We start from the raw sequence: 22,227 nt of genomic DNA on the forward strand, positions 1-22,227 counted from the left end.
ACATTACTTCGATGAAAATCACAGGAGACGTTTTTGTGAAGACAGAGTAGGACTTTTGTGTAAATGGTATTTTTCAACATAAAAGTGCTTTTGAAATAAAAAGTTTAAATAAGGTTGCAATGCTTGAAAAAAATATAATGAAGGTGTTATGAACTGCATAAATAAAATGCAGTGTAATATGAAATCCTCATACCATCACAATGGAAAAAGCAGGTACAAGAGTAATTAGCAAAACATAAAAATTCTTTTGTACTTTTGCTTAGGCTCCTGCAGGCAAATGGCTTTCTAGGTTATGATATTCTTCTAAAGGACATTATCTCACTTTTTGGTCTCTTTTCTAAAGAGAGTTTAATGCTCAGAAAATTGTCACATTGTCAATAGTGATGTTCCTTGAAGGCTTTCCATTTTGAAAGTATTCTGTTGGGTAAAATGAATGAATAATTATTATACTGAAGTTTCTAATTTTTTATTTAATTGGGCTTTCTTTTCTTATTGATTGTATTGTGATGGGCCAGCTGGATCCCATATCATTGCAAAGACTCCTTGATACAAAAACTGGGACTATTTTCCTTGAATCAGAAAATAATCAACAACAGGTAACTGATGCTCAGTTTTGGATTATTAAAAATGCTGCATTAAAAACTGCAGCATTTGTGAAATATTCTTTAAGAAATGTGAACATTTTCAGAACTAATAGGTACTGTCCTGTCTTGTAACTACTAATCCACCCAAACCTGACAATTTAGTCGTAGGCTCATCAAAAATTTCTCAGGCAGTTACATGCAAATTTTAACCTGTTGGAGTTGTAGTCTGTCTAGTTTTCTGGGACAGAAAAGTAGTGGGTCATAGCAGAAGAGCATTTTTTATAGAAAAAACCCCAAAAAGTGTCAGTTTGGGTTTTTAGGGTTTTTCTGGTGTGCTAAGACCTGCTCATCATGGTCACACAGATGAATGGAAATGAAAAGTGCTGTGAGCCATATCCTGTGACTGCACTCACCCTCTCAATTCTGCTACTACAGGTACCAAGTAGAGCTGACAGAATTTGGCCCATTTCTCTTTGCTGTTATTTGGGAGACTCGAATTTCTGTCAAGCAAAGGCATAACCTGTTCTATTATTTCTATCACATCACAGAACAGTGGTCTGTCTCTGACAGATTTGTCAGAGAAAGTTCCTGAGATGGTGATGGCACTAAGAAAACTAATTCTTCCTGACTGCCAATGTTTCCATCTTAAAGACACTGGAAAGTATTAATTGGAAATATGATTTATTTTTTTAATGAGAGTGTGCATTCACTATTAGTCTCCAGTGGCAAGTGCCTTGTAAAACCTTGTGCAGAAAAAGATATGCTGCTCAGTTATTTCATCTGTGAATTGCCTTGTGTTAAGAATTTAAATCATGCCCTTTTGCTACTTTAATGCAAAGTGGATTTCCATTGTACTAAGAAATGCAAAGAAAGATGTGGTTTAGGATGAATCCTGTGAAGGTGTAACTCTATGTTGAATTCTCAGAGAACTCTGAAGACCAATATTGATGTGAAAAATATTTATGGTAGGAAGCTGTATGTCAGTAATGCAGACTTTGTGGATTCTTCCAGCCTCCAGAAGTACACTTTTTTTTTTTTTTTTGGTCAGTTCTCCCACAGCTAAAGCATTTGTCAGGTTGTAACTGCTTAAGAAACACCTCTTCACTTAATATTGTGGTATACAGAATTTCTAATTTTCTCAGGGAAGTCATGAAAATAGAGATTTTTAGCCTGGAGGGATAAGATAGAAGTTGTCTAACTATCAAAGGAATCCTCTTCTAAGAGGAAAAACCATCAGAAAGTCTAGCAGTTTGAATATAAAACTGTACAAACCTTCAAACTCTTAAGTATAAAGGAGTGTCAAATTGCTGGTAGTTTTCCTTTTTCTTTCTTTCTCCCCGTTTCAATAAAATGATCCTTCAACTGATCAAGTGTAACGAGATGACAAGCAGTAATTTAAATGGGATCATATTCTCTATGTAAATGATTGCAGGGGAAGAATGAAAGCTCATTTCTCCTGTGTGCTTGCATATACAGCAGCTGCTCATCACATAATACTTATGGATGGATTCTGTGATTCTGACAGCGCATTAGGTACCGAGGTAAAAGCACCAGGGAAATGAATGAAAGAAATAGCATGTGCCTGAGATGTTGGTGCAGCCAAGGTATAACAGATTTGTCACTGGAGATAAAACAGTGCAATTCAAATGCATCCAAATGTAAGAAAGCTCTACCAAGAGGGGGAAAAAAAAGTGAGGATTTTCTTTCTCGCTTTTTAATTTTTTTTTTTTTGTACTGTTGATTTAAATGAATAATGAGAGGTTGGCCATTGTGGCTGTGTTGGGTGCACTTTGTGATTAAAAAATCAGTGGGGCTGAGGCTGCTCTGCAGCATTAGATCTGAACCTTGAGGTTTCATGCTGTTGCTTTGAAAAAGGGAAAGCAGCATGAAGTCATTGTGGAAATGGCCCAAAGAAATCTGTTGAAGCTATTTTCTTTATTAAAATTATTTTCTGTGTGAGAAATGTGTGCTTTTCACAGACAGTTTTGACTTCTGAGTGAAAAAATGAAACACCTGAAAACAGAAACTTTCAGCTTTCAGCAGAAAGCTGGAAACCTTTGATTTGAAAATGCTGCTGTGCTGGTTCACAAGTGTTGTATTCTACTAAAGAAAATGATTCTCAGAAGCAAATGTAATTGAATTCTATCTCTCAAGAGGCTGAATTTATAACCTGTCTAGGGGATTTTTGTCTGCTGTTTTGATGTGTTGTAACAGTGAAATTTTTGTGGGGTGGGATAAGTAAAGCTCATTTTTGGGCAACTTTTAGTTACAGCATACCAATTTATGAGGACATATACATACTATCTAAAATTAACCCTTCTTTTAGAATGTACAGAGACCTGATTCTTTTCACTTAAATCATACTTAGCTGTCTTCCTTCCCTCACATTCCTACAGAAATGCTTGTATAAAGGACAGATTGTCAGCAGACAAACTCCTTTTCATCATCACAAATAACTGTAGACATGAAATATTACTCAATTTTCTTGAGCCAGGAAAGGAGCTTTACTTTAAGGGAAGGCTTAAAAAAACCTGATTCAACATTTCAACTTGCCATCAGAATATACTGTGCTGTTATATATCTTAACTCCAGCATTTTGGACAACCTCCTGCTAAGTTGAAATTTAGCATGCACCCTCCTTGCAATAATTTATTTTTAGATGAGACACATTTGGAACCTCATCATGAGATAGTGAGGCATTTATGAGAGTTCCTGTCTGTGTCTAAGCTGCAAAGAAGGAACATGAGGGACTGTTGAAGGCTACAGGGGTCAGAGCCCCTAAGCCAGGGTGGCTGCACACATGCTGTGTATGTGGAGAGGCTCCACAGTGCTCTCACCCTTCAGCTGCACTGAGGATTTTCTTGGCAGAGGCTGGGGTAGACTGTCCTGGGATTTGACCCTTACAGATAAATATTTTATAATATCCAGAATCACTACAACCAATTCTTTAACTTCACAGATTATAGAATGGCTTGGGTTGGAAGGGTGCTTTGAAGATCATCTTGTTCCAACCCCCAGCCATGGGCAGGGACATCTTCCACTAGACCAGGCTGCTCCATTTAACCTGGTCTTGAACTCTGGGTAACCTGTGCCAGGGCCTCACTGCCCTCACAGTAAAGAATTTCATTCTGGTATCTAATCAAACCTGATTTGAACCCATTCCAATTGAATCCCTTCCCACTTGTCCTGTCTCTACATCTCTTTGTTCCTGTAAGTTCTAGAAGGTCCCAGTTAGGTCACCTTGAAACATTCTCTTTTCTGGAGTGAGCAAACCCAGTTCTCCCAGCCTTTCCTCACAGGAGATGTGCTCCATCCCTCTGATCATCTTGCTGGTCCTCCTCCATACTGGCTCCAGCAGGTCCATGTGCTCCCTGTGCTGGGAGCCCAGAGCTGATGCAGTGCTCCAGGGGGCTCTCACCAGAGCAGAGCAGAGGGGCAGAATCCCCTCCCTGCCCTGCTGCCCATGGGGCTCTGGATGAGCCCAGGACACGTTTGGCTCTCTGGGCTGAGTGCCATGGCTGGGTCATGTCCAGCCTCTCCTCCACCAGCACCCCAAATCCTTCTGGGCAGGGCTGATTTCCATCTGCTCATCCCCTGCCTGGATTGATGCCAGGGATTGCCCTCATCCAGGTGCAGCTCCAGCACTTGGTTTATTTACTGGGATAGATACAGCATTCCTGGAAATGGCATAATGTAAGTAATAGAAAATAATTTTAATCCCACTGTACTGATCAAATGTCACCTTAGGTAATTGAACTGTACCCTGCAGTCTAGCCTGGTTAGGCAATTCCCTTGTCATTTCAGGTGAATTGGTGTAAATCCAGCCCAACTGCACTGAGACAGCTACAGCTCTGTGAAAATGGTGTATGGGAATGGCAAAATGGTTTTCTTGCTGTTGTTATTGACACAAAGTAAGGTTCTTCAAAATGTTGCAAAAAGTTCTCTAAGGGTGGAGCAAAATATGACGATCAGTCATGATTCCAGAATCTGTCTAAAAAGAAAAATAAGAAAATATTTACTTTATGCAAGTGTCATGCATTTCATACAGGTTTTGCAGAGGTGACACAGAGCTGCTCTTTTAGCACCTTTGCAAGCTTGCCACAGAAAGATTGTCAGAGGTGCTATGAGAGTGGGGCAGATATAAAACCATGAATGGGAGTTCTAAGATTAATCCTGGGGAATGTGTGTATATTCTTGAGGTTTATATATTTGTGTGAATGCAGGGATTTTGTTTTATTAGAGTTGTGCTAACTCTTTAGGTTTTGGTGGAGATTTTTCACACCATTATACTTTACACACTGTAGACAGTGACTTAGTTTCTTAGGCAACAAATGTAGACTAAAAGTAGCAATCCAGTACCTGACTGGGATCCACAAAAAAGATAGAGGGACTTTTTACAAGGTCATGGAGTGACAGGACAAGTGATAGTGACTGTAAGCTGAAGGAGGATAGATTTAAATTAGATATTAGGAAGAAATTCTTTACTGTGAGAATAGGGAGGCATTGGGATAGGTTGCCCAGAGAAGATGGGGATGCCCCAACCCTGGAAATGTTCAAGGCTTGGTTGGATGGAACAACCTGGTCTAGTGGAAAGTGTTCCTGCCCATGGCAAGGGGTTGGAACCAGAAGGTCCTCAAGGTCCTCTCCAACCCAAAACATTTTGTGATTCTGTGATTTATACTCAGTCAACTAGATGAGTGTTTTTTTTTTAAACTCTCCATTGCTTAAATTATTTCATCTTCCATTGTTGCTGAAAATTTGACACAGAAAAATCAGACAATTGAACAAATGTGGTTCTTCAATTAATAATACTCACTATGACTCCTGTGACATAAACTAGCAGAGCAAAGGTTTTGCTTTCATAGTGGGTTAGTCATCCACCTGAACCATCCAGAAGTGTCACTTCATTTCTATGAAGTAAGACAGGTGCATTAACGCTTTAACATGCTCAGCTGCTTCTTACCTTGTCACATTAATATTCTGTCCAGATTTTTAAATAAGTAACAAGTATGCAAGTCAAACAGTGCTCAAGCTGCAGGCTTTTTTCTTGTATTTCACTTGGAGCAGCACTGGCAGGTCACAGTGGTATTAAATCTATAATAAAGATAAGGAAATTTAAAACAATGATTGATTATAGGGTGACTTTTATTTTTTGAGTGACTGGATATGATTACCAGAAGAGGCAATCATATCCACGCCAGAGCAGCAAGAGTAGCCTTGTCTGGATAGTTGTCCACAGATGCACTCTGAGTGACTAATGGCAGAAAACAGTACTGGAGAGCTGTGTGAGCAGTTTGAAAGAACAATTAATTTGACTAATGGAGGATTCTTTCCTGTTTGAGAATAACCCACTTGTGAATTCTGTTTGTGGTTTTTATTGTGATTTTAAATTGCCCCTTAAATTTCCCTGAAGGAGTTTCAGCTGTTGAGGTGATTGTAAAATGCTTACTATTAGTATTCCCTGGAAGTATCCAGTGTTACTGGGTGTCCCTGTATGGTTCAGTTGAAGAATTTTGTCCTATGCTTTTCCAAGGAGCATAGAATGAAAATTCCCAGTCTGAGGTGATGGATCTTATTTATGATGGCCATTTTAATTAGACTTAATCCTGGAAGTGAGACTTAGAGTGCCTCATCTGAGAAGAATGAAACTTGCCAAACAATGCTTTTAGAATGATACCAAGTTTCTTATTTTAGCATTGGAATTAAGAGAAATTGATTTCAACAGCCTTGCAGAATCTAGAACTCTACTTACTGCTTTTTGCTTGCAGCCAATGCAGTTGCACAGCATTTTTATATTACAGTGTGGTAGTTTGAACCTTCATCTGCACTCCATGAATGGCATATGCTTGTGAAAAAACAAAAAAAATATTTAGGATTACAATAAAAATTATTTAGCACTGAATAACTTCAAGTCATTCACATTTTTTATTAATAATAACAAAGCTGTGGATGGCCTTTTGCTCAGTGCTGTGATTCTCATATTGTAGCAAAAGGAATAATTAAAATAATGGCTGCTAAATGCCACTTTCAAAACTGAATGTGGAAATTTTCCTTTTGTCCAGATCAAAGAAGTGTGTTTCTGACAGCCTGCATGCTAGCAAATGCTGTTCTCTGAGGTTTCTCTGTTTGAATTTGTTTTCTATCCTCTTATAAATGTTTTCACTGAGACAGAAGCAGGCAAGGGAGGATACATAAAAATCTTAATTTAGTAAAGTCATTAAGTATTCCTTAGCTGTGCTTAAGCTTCTTTCTTTTTTTTTAGTTGACTTTTCCCTGTGCCTTTTTTCCGTGTTGGCACAGGCGTGTGGCTCTAAAATTCAGACTCTTTTGTCCACACATTTCTAATAAAAGTTTTCAGCCAAAAGATTTAGTGAAGTCCAGATATAGAGTCCTCTTATGCCTGGGTTATCTCTTGCCTGGAAAGGAAGAAGGGCTCATTTTTTACACTGACAGCTCTGAGTGGTTCACATGACTGAAACATGTACATTTGTGTTGTTCTTTTTTTTTTTTTCCTTTTTTTAAAATTTATTGCTGCCCTAGATGTCGCAACAGCAGAATCTGCCACAGTGGATATGTTCATTTTAACTCTTCCTGCATAAACATAGAGCTTTTTATAGAGGAAACCTGGTTTCTGCTCCACTTGCCTTTCTCTCTGCATAGATAGGTACAAGCATGATTTTATGAGGCATTTTGTAGATGGTGTCTCCCTGTGCCTAACCTTAACTGCATGAGTGCTGTTAAGCACAGAGAGAAGGGACAGTGGCCATACAGGCTGTTTTAAAAACAGTGAAATCCATGTAGTTTGGATTCTTTATTGTACAGGACCAGCAAATTATGTCAGGTACTGGCTGCTGTCAGTTATCCCAAGCCAATGATGTCTGGTGATGGCAAAACCCTTCTGAGGATCTGGCTCAGGACACCAGATTCTTGATGATGAGGAGAAGAGTTACCAGTGGTATGCTCCTACCACCCAGGATGCTCAGGCTATACTGGGATTTTTGGTTTTTTCTGTGGCCTATTAATGTGTCTAAAATCCACCTTACTCTCTCTTCCTCTGTAATCTCTGTGGACCAGTCATGCTCATGGCACAGCCCAGGAGTGTGTGAGAGCATTGGAGCTGGTGTGCCAGCTGAGAGCAGCCTTGCCCCAGATGGTTCAGCTGTGCTCCTCTCTATGTACCTCTAAAAGACCCAGACTCTTGTTCTAAATGTACATAAGAAAGATTAAAGAAATTAAGAACAGTGAAACTTTATAAAAATTTCACTGGCTTCATGATTCACACACACTAAGGAAGCTCCAAGAATCTCAGAAATAGCTCTAAAGCACTTGTGTAGGTGGTTTCAAATCACAGAAGAGATGATCTCTAATACATGATGGACTCTCAGTCACAGAGCAATAAATTATTGCTGTGATCTCTAAATTCCATGGAGGGGAGAGAAGGCTGGAAACTACTGATATACCACTTTTCTGGATCCCACCAAAAAAGCCCAACAATAAAATAGATGCTCTACTTGAAAATGTTTTCCTATGAAGCTGGAGCTGTAAGACAAGCAGAAACCTCTGCTGTATTTCCAATTCAATGCCATGCAAGAATATGGATTTTAAAGCAATTTTTTATTTATAGACAAGCTTTATGTGTCAAGCAGGAACACAGCGTGATTTATAGGCAATTAGAACTTGTGCCACAAAAAATGGCTTAAGGATTTAAGTCTTGCCTTAGTGTCTTACATCTGAAATTATGGCCCTCTGGAGGAAGTGAGAGCTCTTGCTCAGATGATGTCTCATGCTGACAGTTTTTGACTAAAAGTTCTCCTGATGACTGGAGTGCTGTGCTGGGGAATATTGAAGAGACATCCTCACTCTTTGCATGTTGAAGCACGTTTGTGTGCACAAGCCTTCATACATCTCACTGGATGAGGCTGATCCAGAAAATTTGTCCAGGATATGCTCAGCAGACCCTGTTCTTCTTCCCACAGCTGAGCCATCAAGTGCATCATGAAAGCCTTCCATTCACCACATCTTTTTCCCATTTTCTTAATCCTATGCCTTGTGCTCGGGGACAGCTTACCAGGATGTGGGGTTAACTGTTTTAACTTGATTTTGCCTGAAAAATGCCCTCAGCTGCCACCTGAATGTGTTTCAGAGAGAGGAGGAAGCTCTAGCAGGATTTCCCTACATCCTGGGTGAATTTTGTAAGTAAAGTTAGAGTCAAAAATTTTCGTGTCATTCTAAGAGGAAAAGTGTCACCCTCATTTTGTTTTAAAAGAAAAACAAACTAACCCCAAGCCCATATTTGACTGGAATTTGCAGGTCAAGGCTTTAATAAAATTTAATCACAATAGTTATAATCAAAATTTAGATCATTAAAAGAGGAAGGCATTCCAGTCTAAATAAAAGCAGGCAGCACAATATCTTTAAAGAGTGTTTGTCTCTGGCAATTCTGTTCATGTATCTGCAACATGTTTTTATGATTGCTGCCTTTTAGAACTCCCATTCTGAAATGACCAAGCTCCACAGTGTTGGAAATCTTCTTGCATAATTCAAATTGATAAAAGATCTACATGTAGTGGAGTTTCAGTTTTGCATACTTTGTGTGTAGTTTATTTGTCTAGTCCATGACATAGATAAGGTTTTTCTGCATTAATTAAAATTCTTGGAAATAGGGTTAAAAAAAAAACCCTGTTTTTTTTTCCTTATTCCATTTTATAGTACTGAAAATTTCCTAATCACTCCAGCAGTCTGTTTTTTGCTTTTTTTGTGTTTTTTTTTTCTTTATCACAACCATCTCTTCTGCATGTCACTGTGAATTCACAGACATGATGCTTCAATGTCGGATGAAATGCTCCTCCAAGTCTTTAGAGATGTCAGTGATACAAACCCATCATGGTTACATCATGTCAAGATGTTGGTGAATAATGTCACTGGGAATCTTTGGAGTGCATTTCACAATAAAGAATTGAAACAAAAAGATGTCAAAGCAATTTCAAAATTGGAGTCTTCTGATTATGAAGGTGATTATGAAAGACAAAAGCTGTAAATACTTGTAACTTGGTCCATGTTACCAGATGTTCTGTCTTCTGAACAACAGCTAAATCTTCCTCATATTAGCTTATAAAAAAGTAAAGACACCTATGTCATTGAAATGTCACCTCTGTCACTTGTCTAGGATTCAACAGTGTGATATCATTTGGTTGATAAGGATAGAAGAAAGTTTTGGCTGAAATTTTGAAAGCTGAGAGTTTTATAGATAGGATTGGATTCTTAGTATGATTACTACAATAGACACCAAGGAAGAGGTAACCCTTGTCAACAATTCTGTAAAAAGAAGAAAAATGAGAATATGGATAGAGATGGTGGAGTTAGTTTTACCTTGTTATAACTAAATGTGTGCTCAACTCTCAGTGACTTCTGAGCCTCTGTATCAAAGTACAAATTAACTGAGACGTTTCTATTGCAAGTTAGGCAGATGAAAGGAAAAGGTTGCTGTTGACATTTGAGATCATTCTGATGATGCAGATTTGTGATTCCTTTTGAACCCAGATGAAAGTTTGCAGAATGTGTGTGTTTTTCTCATTAGTTCCCAGTTTTTACTAAATTTCTTCTTAATTTGTGATCAATCCAGTTTTTGCAGGCTGGATTTGCTGTGACCATTTTTCTACCCAGAAGCTTTACTAGTTACAGCATTATAATTCAGATACAGAAAGATAACAAGTTGCTTGAAGCAAAGCTGCTGTTTCTTCATTTAATGTCAGGTCTAGTGTCTCTTGAATGTTGGTATTTGGTTTCAGAAGACAGATGTTCCCCCTGTATCACTGAGCTTGGTAGGCTGGAGATGAAATTTTAAAAAATATGATAGTTGGATGTCCTGGGCTGCCAAGGGCTTGATCCAGAAATGTTGGAGGTCACTGCACAAGGTACTACATTAGATAGGTATTTTATAGTACTGATATTTTATATTGCACTAGCAATAGCTTATAGATAAAAGGAATATGATAAAAATGTAAAATCCTTTCCTCAGTTCTTGATATCTCTCCTGTCACTGTTTTTTTTGTGAACTTGTTTTACTGTGAATATTTTCTGCTTTGAATTTTGTCTGCCTTAACAATTCTCAGCTTTCATATTGCATATTGCAATGCACAAAATGAAAAGAGAGAATCTAGTAATACTAACTTACTGAAATGTCATTTGTCCATACATATTCATTTGTCAAAATAAATATAATTAAAGAATTATTAAGGTATTTTCTCATTTATAATAAAGATCAAAGGAGGAGTTAAGCAAAAATATGGAAGCATTCATCCATGATTTGTGATTATTCACTTGCATTACCTTTGCCCAGGTACAAACCCTAATTTAGTCTATTCTAGCAGGGATACGAGAATCTGTATTTTTTTCTATACAATTCTTTCGGTCAGTAAACTCCAAAGTGTAATTTGATTTTCAGATTACATTTCAATGTTCATGAAAATAGAAGGTGCAAATTATGAAATTAACAACCATCTGGCATGAATTTCAGAGGATTTAATTCTTGACCTCATTATAAAATCTGTTATTCAAAATAATAATGCCTTTCACTTAAAAAAAAAAATCAAACTAATTATTTGCATAACTTCTGTAATAATCTTTGCTCCTTCTCTAAGAAGTAACAATTTTTCAGGCTATGCCTCAAACATGAATCTATCTTTTTTTTTAATAAAGATGGTTACATTTCCAAATACGAAACAATTTGTATAAAAACAAGGAGTTTTCTTGGATGAAAAATATATGGAAAAACACTAACAAATATTCATAAATCAAATGAGTTTAAAAATTAAATGAAAACTGATTGAGTAAATGCAAATCTGAAGACAAGTTTTAGCCCTCTAGGCAGTGTTAACAGACGTTTTAAACTAGAAAGAAATATGCTAGGGATCAGTTTGATTCAAGATTATTTGAAATCTGAAAAGTTCTTATCTCTGCAGTACCTGGTGTTCATCACAGCATCGTTACTTTAGGACTTCATCCCATTTCTTTCAATTGATTCCAATAAGACCAGAGTTGCTCTTCAAGTGTTCTTGTAGGTTTGTTGTTGTGTTAGAGCTGCAGATATTGCAGAAAAAAAGATTTGAAATATTTCTTATGTAGGTAGTTTTCAGATGTACAGGCTAGGTTTTAAAAATATCTTTCTGTGAAGCATGGTGCTCTTGGGTGTTAGGGAATCTTATAAAAATTAAATCACCTCACAAGACACCATTGAAAAAATGAGCTGATATTCTTAAAAGTTAGATAAATTCTCTTGCTGTATTTAGGAGAGAGTGAGATATATCGGAAAACCCAAACCTTCCACCTTCCAGTTCCATGCTTTATTTGAAAGACCAAGCTCATCCTAATAAATCCTGATGATTTGGCAAAGCATTTTTGATTGGAAAATAAGTGTTATTGCAAATATATTTGAAAAAAAAAATTATATCCTCCTTAGCTGTTGTTATCTCTGATGGAAACTAACCCTAAGAGATTGTTCTAACTTGTTAAAACTGGCCCGTTTTGACTATCTGTAGCCCAATCCTGAAGATGATCTGCTTGGGAACTCCTTAAAATGTAGGGTTTTTCCTTTTTTTTTGGGATTTCTTCCAGTATAGGTCAATCTTAGATGTGTAGGGAGCCATGAGTCTGGAGTCTGCAGTGAAGAAGTTTGTTCTCCTGAGCCCAGGAGGACCTGCTCTGGTTAGTCCCTCTCTTTGCTGCTAATTCCTCTGTCTCTGAAACCCACCATCCCAAGCTTTTGTGCTTTAGTCATAGCAGCCTCTGACCATAGCAAATGGAGGGGGGATGATGTTAAAAGATTTTAAGCAGGAAGGTGAATGCTCTGCCAAAGACAGCATCTGCTTGTCCTTCCTGGACTGCTCCATGGGGCAGTAAGCTTGGAGGTAATTTGAAAATGTGGTTCATGGGAGCGTCTTCACAGCCTAGGATGGGTTTCTAGGGAAGAGCTCTGGTGCTGATCCCTAGATCTGCTCATTTCCACACCCTTGGAATTTGTGGTTGGCATAAATCTATACTGAAAATTACCCAAGTTCATGTGAATTTTCCAGTTACTCTCAAAGTAAAAGTTCTGAATAATCTTTTGTTTTTGTTTTTGTTTTGCTTTTTTTTTTTTTAACTAGATGGAGTTTTTAAATTCAAGAGGGCCTTAAAAAGTCATATTTGAACTTCTTTTAATTTATTCACTGCAAATGTATTAACTCAAACACAAGGGTTGCGAGCAAACCTCTTAAGAGTTTATTTGCATTTTGCCTGAAAGAAAATAAATCAACAATTGGCTGCTGCAGACATTAAAATATAACACTTGAATTGTAACACTGCTGTGAAATTAAATATAAATGCTTCAGAGATCCAAACAACATTAAAGTGTTGAAGAAGATGGAATTTTAAATCTTGATTTCTGGCAAGAGAATACATATATAATAAACAATTAGGAAACAATCCAACTCCTTAGGAAAATAATTTCCTTGCATTAGTTTCTATCTGAGTCTACATCCTGAAAAACACAGCTAAATTATTGTGTAAAATATTTGTTATTAAATGTGATGTCATAAAAGGTAAAGAGGATAAAGCAATATGAGCCTGACAATAAAATTCTGCTTTTTTTGAAATATGGCTTAATGAACAAGTTTAGTATCCACTTTGAAACAAGTTAGACTCTGTTGCTTTCACTGACAGATTTGAGTATTAGCACAAGACTCTGTTTATGACTTATGCCATTCTTTTTTCTTATGTTTTGCATTAAAATACAGGAAATAGCACAGATTTAGGGCTGTATTCTTAAATGGCAGTCAAAGACAGAAATCAGAGTAAAGGAATTAGAAAATCATCTCTCTCCAAAAGCACTACTGTGCAAGAGCTTATGTTCACTGATAATTTGTCTTATATACAGAGTTGTCTTTAAAAGTAAGGTAATACAGCAACTTCAGGCAGGAATGAGTTTTGGCTGTTTATTTCTCTACGGTTTCAGGTTGAAAAGAGATACTTTCTAATATTAAAAAAAAACCCAAACAAACAAACCTCAAACTAAAAAAACCCAAAACAACAACAACAACAAAAAAAAACCCACTCCATTTGCAATTAGAAAATTAGATTTGTAGTCTCAGTTCAGCTTCTGCTGTGGAGTGGGAAGACAGCTGACCTAAAAGACTTGGTGATTTTTGAAATACAGAAGACCCTGCAGACCTGCAAAGTTCGGGCTATCTACAGGAATTCCAACATCTTGTTCTACATGACATTTGTTAATTAATTTATAAATGTCATCAACTAACTTTTGTGGTCATCATTCAGTATTTATACTCTAGAATATCTTCAGCATCTTTCATAAAAGGGACCTCCCCCAGTATCAGTAAGTTATATAAAAACTTTTTATTGAGGGTGAGGCAACTGTTTTCTGGTGCTCCTTCTTGCCAACTGTCTTTTGAAAATTCCAAATGATGGGTGATTAGATATTTATATGGCACTATTACCCTTTCTAATGAAAAAATTTCTCAAACCCTATGACCACTAGTGAGGTTAAGGACACAAAAATAATTAAAGACAAATTGGAGTAGATGAAGAGAGGGACAGATAAACAGACATGAGGTTTACTAGCTAATACCCTCAATATCTGTAATGATTTTAGGTCCATATGGAATACTATTTGAGATACAACTCAGCATATTTTTATCCAAATTATTTAGGCCCTCATAAGGTGAAATAAAACAAGCATGTAATAAATTTCTTTAACAAATTAAAGTAAAAAAGTAGCAGTGATTTACAGAGTGGTTCAGACATGTTGATCACCACACCAAAGATGGAGCTATGTTAGAGGATCAGCAATTTCCTAATGCTGAGCAGGATTCACAGGGATGGGTAATGATTTGCATGTGAACTACTCTGAAACTGAGCAGTTGTACTAACTCAGTTTATAATTCTGCAATAATTAAACTTTGAATACCAAAATAAATTCTATTTTATGTCATGCATTCTCCCACCCAATTCAGTTGTAAAACTTCACCTCATACATTGATTAACTCTCCCTTTTACACTGATGATTTTGTTCAAAGGTGATTTTTTACAGTTCTTTTTTGCCAGAAATCACAAATGACAGATTTGTTACCTTTGTAGATTTTGCACTGTGGAACAAGGCACAAACGATGCATGACTTTGAGACAATTTTTAAGCTTTCTAAGTATGGGGTCCTCTTGTCCTGATGCCTTTATTGTGAGTCCTTTCCATGCAAATACTTTCATGCTCAGAATAAACAATTTTGAAAACTTTATGTCTTACACACAATGCTTCTTTTTACCAGATGGCTTTTGTTGGACAATGCCTTTTTTTTTTCCTCTGTGCACGATTAAATAGGTGTTCTGGAGCATGAATCTCTCCCTGCTGATCTTTTAACTGAAGTGGCAAAATCTTTTGGTTGCTGGCTTATGGTATTACAATTGTAGAGTGATTTTATCTTGTAGACTCTTCCTGTGTGGTCTTTTGAATAGTGGTCTGCCTTGCAGCTTGATTCAGTTTTGGTCACCCTCAACCATTTTGCCTCAGTAGCCAGGCCTGGTCACTCCCCACAGTTCAAAAAGTCTGCTGCATGTAAAGAAGGAAGTATATTCCTGTATAGATGGAAGATCTGGTACATGATACAACTGTTTTCCAGATATGTGCAATCATGGAAAAAAAGATCCTCTAGGGTGACTGAAAAAACCTCAACAACCTTAAATGAGAAAATCAGACACTCAGACTCTGACATACCAAGTAACAAAATTAAGAAAAAAATTGCTCTCAAAGAAGAGAATTTGCAATGGTAATGGAGCTACATGTAGGTCAAATCTTCAGGTCTATCTTCACGTTTTCATCTTGATGGAAAAGCTTATTTTTAAGCTTCTTGAGATTAAACTCATTTAAAATGCAAGCTTGTATAGGGTCTGTATTCTTTTGCAACCTATTTTGGTCACAATTTTGTGCAAGAACTGTCAGCAATACATGTTACCCACTGTACTGATTTTTTTTTTATTATTTGTGTCCTGAAGTTGAAATACATCTCACAGCTAAATTAATTTCAATATTCATTTAGGCCATTGGTTTAATGTGGAGATGCAGTGTAGGTGTTTTTACTACCTTTTGTTTAATTGTAAATTTTTTGCCAAAGTTGACAGTAATTTTGAGGAAAACCTAAACTACTTGAGATCAATGATACCTGATGTGCCTTCCAAATGATGATTGGTATCTTGAGGATAATTATTCTCTGTGCTGTCATTTGTCCTTTATGTTCCTTTCTTCCCATCCACTTTCTAGAGGGAATGCTGGGGACAAAGGATGTAGTTGCTGCTAATATCAAATTCCAAATTCTATTATCTACTGAGATACAGCAAAACCTGTAATTGCAGTAGACTTGAACAGCAAAGTGAGAAAAAAAAAGCTTATGTATCTGAGACACCAAGCATAGCTATGAAATGCAAAAGGGTAACGGCAGTTTCACTAGGAATGAAATATTCATGTTGCTAACTTACATAAAACAAAAGATGGAGTGTTTTCTGCAGGGAAATTACTTTTGCTGATGAGCTCCATTTATGCATGATAGAGTTTTAAATTTTTGAAAACCCCTTTGGTTATTTTTTTCTCTCTTCAGTTTTAGCAGCTTTAATTTTAGGCTTATAAACAGATATATGGAAAATTTCTTGCTGAAAGGGCCTTATTCTGTTTAAAGTCATATTTATTACATTCAGCAAAAATATAATTGCTTCTGTCAATGACAATGAATACAAAATCAATATTTAAGACTGCAGTTTCGTAGATGTCATGTTGCAAAGTGAGTACTTCACTTTTGAGTTGCTCTATAATGAAATATATCTTCATTTATCATTCTTCTTTTAACATCTCCAGAGTTTCTAGTTTTGCAGCAGGTAACTGGAAAGCAGGAGGAGTTGAGAAACCCAGCTTTTGGTCAAGCTTACAGCATGTCCCCAGAATTACCCCAGAGATCTGATGTGCTTTCCTCATGCTCTTGGTGGAAGATCAACATGCTCATCTTCCTTGTCTCAAAGGCAAACCCTGGTGGTATTAGTGGAAAACTCCTACACACTCTCTGGGCTTGAAATGAAACTGGAGTGAGGAGATCTGGAAATGTGGTCTCAAGCTAAGCCCAAATTCTCTGAAATATTCATGAATCTACCTTGTTTCTGTATCATTACAAGCAGGTTTTTGAAGGCTGGGTGATTACTGACCTTACTGGATTTTGGCCAAGATATCAGACTTAAAAACTTCTAAATGGTAGCTCCTGCCAAGCTTTAGACAGCACATCACTTCAGGTAATATTCAACTTCAGCAGTTCAGGCTGAGTTGTTGGCTTATGTTCAGTGTCCCAGGAGAAAAAAACACTAAGAGAGTATAATTCCATCAAGTCTAAGAAAAATATGTTCTTGGAAGATGTTAGATAGTGCTAGGGTGTGCAGAACGTACAAAACAACAGTAAATAAAACCTGTCTGTTTAAAATTAATACTGTTACCTGAATTTCTTTCTCTTTTAGCTATAAATAATGCAGGGTTCTTAGAATGTATATTTAGATATCAAAACACAGCCAGGTTAGTCCCATAGAACAGAAATCTTGTAAATAAGTAGTGAACTTACTGTTCTGGTTTGTTTGAAATTGTAATATTTGGCCTACTAAATAGGTAAATAATGAAACAGATTTAGTTTATTTCACAGAACAAAGAGTATAGACGAAATATCCATCCTAGGGAATAAGTAGATACTTACAATTATTTTTGTTTTTAAAGGCTACTGTAGTTTAGAGTCTCTTGTACCAGTGTTTGCAAGAATAAATTTGCTGACAGTATTTTTGTCCTTGACTCTTTGAAGTGACAGATGTTGTAAGTTAGGAAAACTTCCATCTTCCCTGCAGTAACCTTTTATTAACAGATCATAATGGTGGCAGAAGCATAACTCTTGTGACATTCAAGATGATAAGCTAAGAAACAGGACAGCTTTTAAATGTGCATTGAGAAATGATGAGGAAACTGTTCTGCTCTCCTTACTATATGAAGAGAGAATAGAGCATGATTTTAATATAGAGCTCTTCTAATGTAAATATTAGCAAAAAACTGGTGCTGGTGCTGGTTATTTGTGGGAAACAGGCTAGAACTGCCTGCTCATGCTGTGGGTGCCAAACAGCAGAGTCAGTTCTGCTGCTGGTGGTGCAGCACAGCTGGCTGAGCTGCTCAGGCCACAGGGCACCACCTCTGGGAGAGTTAACCAGCTTCCAGACCCTCTGGCCCTCCATGCTGTGGGACTTCTGTAGTGCAGGGAGCTGAACAAAGTCATGCACTGATTCCACAGTAGAGTGGGAAGTCTTACAACTTTCAGCTTATTGGCAAATTAATCATTGGATCGTCTTCTCCACCTGCTCAAATTTGGATGTTATTTGCAGTATGTGAGGCCATAGTTAAATTCAGTTCTTCCCTAGGTATATGGATCTATAGTGTTATTAATAGGTAAACTATCCTTCTTCCTTCTTTTTCTCACAGCCTGCAGAGAAAAGGTCGATAGGGTTGAATAACAATAACAGTTCTAGTATTCTGTTCTTCTTCTGCAACTCTCAAAAGGTCTTTGCAAAGCTGATAAATACAATTAGAGCTGATCAGAAACTTCCAGGCAAGACAGAGCTCTGCTGGAGAATGCTGATACAGTAGGACTGACTGGTTTGGCTCTGGCCTTTGTTTGTCTAATGAGTTTTGATACCAGCAGAATATATGTTTCCAATCTGTAATATATAACAGTGGTTCCATAAATGAGTTATTCCTACAAGAAAATCTTATTCTCTTGATTTACATAATGGCTTGGAGAAGCCCTTACTGCACTGAGGTTGAGTCTGTGCTTAGGAACTGGCCAACAGCCTTATCAAGAATTAATTTTTAATTAATATTTTTTGGAATATATGATATAATCCTTAGTTTTAACAGTTAGCCATAGCACTCAATCACCACCCTGGCAGGGTGCAAGAAGGTGTGCTGATTCCTTTGGCTCTGCATTACAGATGTCTTTTCTCTTTAGAGCTCTCAGGTTGTGATAGAGAAAATGGCCTCTGGTAGCTGATACTTTCCTCTCTAAGCAGATAGGTTTTGTGGTGAATTTCTTCAAACTTGTTATAAGAACTATTATTTAAAAATAAAACAAATTTTGATGACCATGTAAGCCAGTATAATCTTTAATATGGGAGAACTCCTCTAGGCTGCTGGGTACACAAATTAGAGAGATTAGGTAGGAATTCACATTATATGTTTGACAAAAGATTGATTTTCCTCCTCTGTTTGGATTTGTTAAAGGCAACAGTTCAGAGAATGGCTGAAAACCTGTAATTCTTTGGGTCCATTTTCCATCCTGCCATTATATATGAAACTTTGACACTTTTTGCCTTATATAATGGCATATTCCTTAGACATTGTAGGAGTTAATTCTGAAATGTTTCACACTGTGATTTATAACAGACTTGATTTATTACAGGGATTTTCTTTATGAATGAAGTATGATAATGTGCAAAGAAAAATGGGGGCGAAAAGGTTTTTCTTCAAATAAATTCAAAAATAGATCCAGGGAATATTTTTAATCATTAGCATAAAGATGTTGCCACTTTCCAGAGGGGAAGACATTTTGTAGGAGATGTTTAGCCTTGAGGCAGTTAGTTCTTTACACAGAGGCATAAAAAATACAGCTCCTGGCTGTTTTTATCATTACTAATAAATGAATAAGCACACGTTCTGAAAAAACATGTTTTATCAGAAGGACATGTTACACTGTTCTTATCAATAATTCTATGCAAGTAAAATTCAAGCCTGCGGGATTGTATTGTTGCAATTCTTTTATGCAATCATTTTTCATAAAAGAAAAACAGACCGAGGTGATGATGAATGATGGATGAAAATTTTAGATGTAATTAAAACAAAAAAAAAAAAAAGTTGAATTCCCAAGTTCCTTTAAAAAGGGAATTAAAAAAAAGTATTGTAAAGCTATGGTTTGATAGATAATGTTCCATTAAAGTGAACTGCATACAGAAAAATTAGGTTTATGTGAGAGAGATTGACAAGCTTTAAATAACCATGATTATGTAGACCTATTTTGCTTCCCATTTTAATTGTAGAGAAGAAAAGATTAAAGATTGTGCTGGAGAATGCAACTGGAGCTTTTAAGGGGGGAAAAACAGAAACAGCAACCCTGTAGGAATACTGCAGGAACTCAAAGGGAGTTACATAGCTTTTAACAGATTAGCTATAGAGTGATCTCATCTGCCATCAAATGTCTGAGCATCATGAAACAATGAGTTTTAGCAGGTATCTGAGGAACTGAAGTAAGATGATCCAGTCATTGGAGTTAGTTGAGATTATCATAGAGTCATTTCAAAACTGGGGAAAAAAATTCAAAGACAAGATCATACTTTGGCCACATATTATCCCTAACATAAGCAATTTTTATACTTGTAGTCACATTTGGTGAATATTTTTGTGAGGAAGAATTGTCATTTGGATTTTAGAAGCTTTATCTATCAGAAGAAGACAGCAGCTCATTTAAAACTTCCTGGATGAGTGGCATCTCCTAATGCCACTATCCTCTTGCTACTTTTCGTACCAAGAGCCAAACAAAGTTCTTCTCAATTCACTTTCAGATAGGTATTACTGGACACTCACTATTTAACCATGGGCTTCAATTTCTTTAAATAATCAGGGAAAATCTAATTTTTAATCCTGCTGTCCAATTCAGTAATAGCAAAACCACTCAAGCTCATTTAGCTCCTCTAACTTTCTTAATGTTATAAAAAATGTTGATTTTTTTTGGGGTGCTTTTTTTAGCTTTTTCAGGAAACAAACCAGCCTAAATATCTCCATCTTTATTCAGTGACAGGTAGCAAGTATGTAACAGCAAAAGTTGACCTTTAGCCAACACAATGTTTTTTGGTTGCTTTTGGATGCAAATACCACTCTTGAATTCTGCTGTACCACAAGTTCTTTTGACTCTGCTGGTAAAATCAGTGTCTTATTTGCTATAAAATTCTGGTAATATTAGTATTTTCCAGTGAGGGCAATGAGAACAACGTATGTGAGAAATAGATCACAACACAGATTTTCTTGCCTTTGTAAGGCTGCTAGCATCCAGGTTACTAATGAAAAGCCCAGCATAAAGCTTGGGATTTTAGGAACTGAAGTATTAGAAAGGTCAGTTGGTATTCCCAGATCTTGGAAACAGGAATGGTTTAGTTCAGAGCAGTAGTACCAAGAGATAGATCAATCATAACATGCCATTCTTGCAATTTCAAGGACACAAAGGCAACAGAGATAGAGCATAAGCTGCCTGGCTTGGCTTTTGGAGGAACCATACTCACCACAGCAGGGATTGCAGAAACTACTCTTAATGGGAGCTGCTGTAGTCCACTGAAAGAGGTGCATACTCTTGATGAAATTTGTTTTCATTTTGGTGTTGTTAACTACCTCTGAATGCCCAGTGTCTTGGAATGATACTCCCAGTCTGGCACATGTCAGACATAACAAAACTGCACTTTCTTATCAGCTGCTTAAGAGGATGGTGGGACCTTCAGAGACAATGCCAACAGCACTGATTCAGACTATTTTTGACACAGCATGATATTTTCAGGCAATTTCCCTGAACACTCCCCAGATCTTTAGATTTTTATAAGCCTGAAGAAAGTAAAGGATTCATTTGGGGAAGAATGGAAATGCCATCTGACTAGGCAGAGTAGCCACTTTCTTTGATGTGGGTAGTGAGATCTCTTAAGGAGGATAAGTTGTTACAGGAGGCATCTTAGGGAAAAGGAAGCAGGTGTTCTTCCATCTGAAAGAGAAATCCTGCATAAAAATGCCCAAAAATTGTAACTGTTGGGTAATATTTATTTTTTCCTTGGCTATATAATTTTATTTCTATTCTAAGAGCAAAGAACAGCAACGCCCTGGAGCTGTTGATTATAGATTATAGCTTCATTGTTTTGAATATTATGGCTATGCAAAAGCATGAGAAGGGAGAAAGAAAAGGATTAAGTACAGCAACTCATGGCAAAGCTTCATAGGAGAAGGATTCTTTTAAATGCTAGGAAGTGACATCCAAAACCAACCATTCTTAGAAACAGTATGGCTTTATGGAAAGGTGTAGAGACAGAGAAGATATCAAAGTCTAGAAATACTCATTTTGCAGAATGCTTACCACTCTCTAGAGAGAACAAGTTGATTGTAGATGAATCCTGCAAGGAGTGACTTTCAATTATTATTTTATATAGGTTTGCTCAATAATGTTAACAATAATTTTAGCAATGTTTGTTGCCTGTCCAGTGCATACAGGCAGGCTCTGCCTGCTCATTTAGTTAATTTAATTAATTTCTTTTGACTTTTTGCTAGCACTAAATTTCAGTGGGCATTTTCAGTGAGGACTACACGTACCAAAAAAGTAGTGCCTAAATTCAGCTTTCATTACCTGATGTTGCAGAACCTCCTTGGCACCAAAATCAGCATTTCCTGTATATGTCACCATGTGCATCACTATGTGTATCACCCTCAGGGCAGCTGCCCTCTATATTTATGTTCAAAGGAATATGGCAGACATGGACTAGGTTGATTGCAGGATCTACCTCTTTGCAAA

The sequence above is a fragment of the Oenanthe melanoleuca genome, chromosome 4 (assembly GCF_029582105.1).
Source record: "Oenanthe melanoleuca isolate GR-GAL-2019-014 chromosome 4, OMel1.0, whole genome shotgun sequence".
NCBI classification, from domain to species: domain Eukaryota; kingdom Metazoa; phylum Chordata; class Aves; order Passeriformes; family Muscicapidae; genus Oenanthe; species Oenanthe melanoleuca.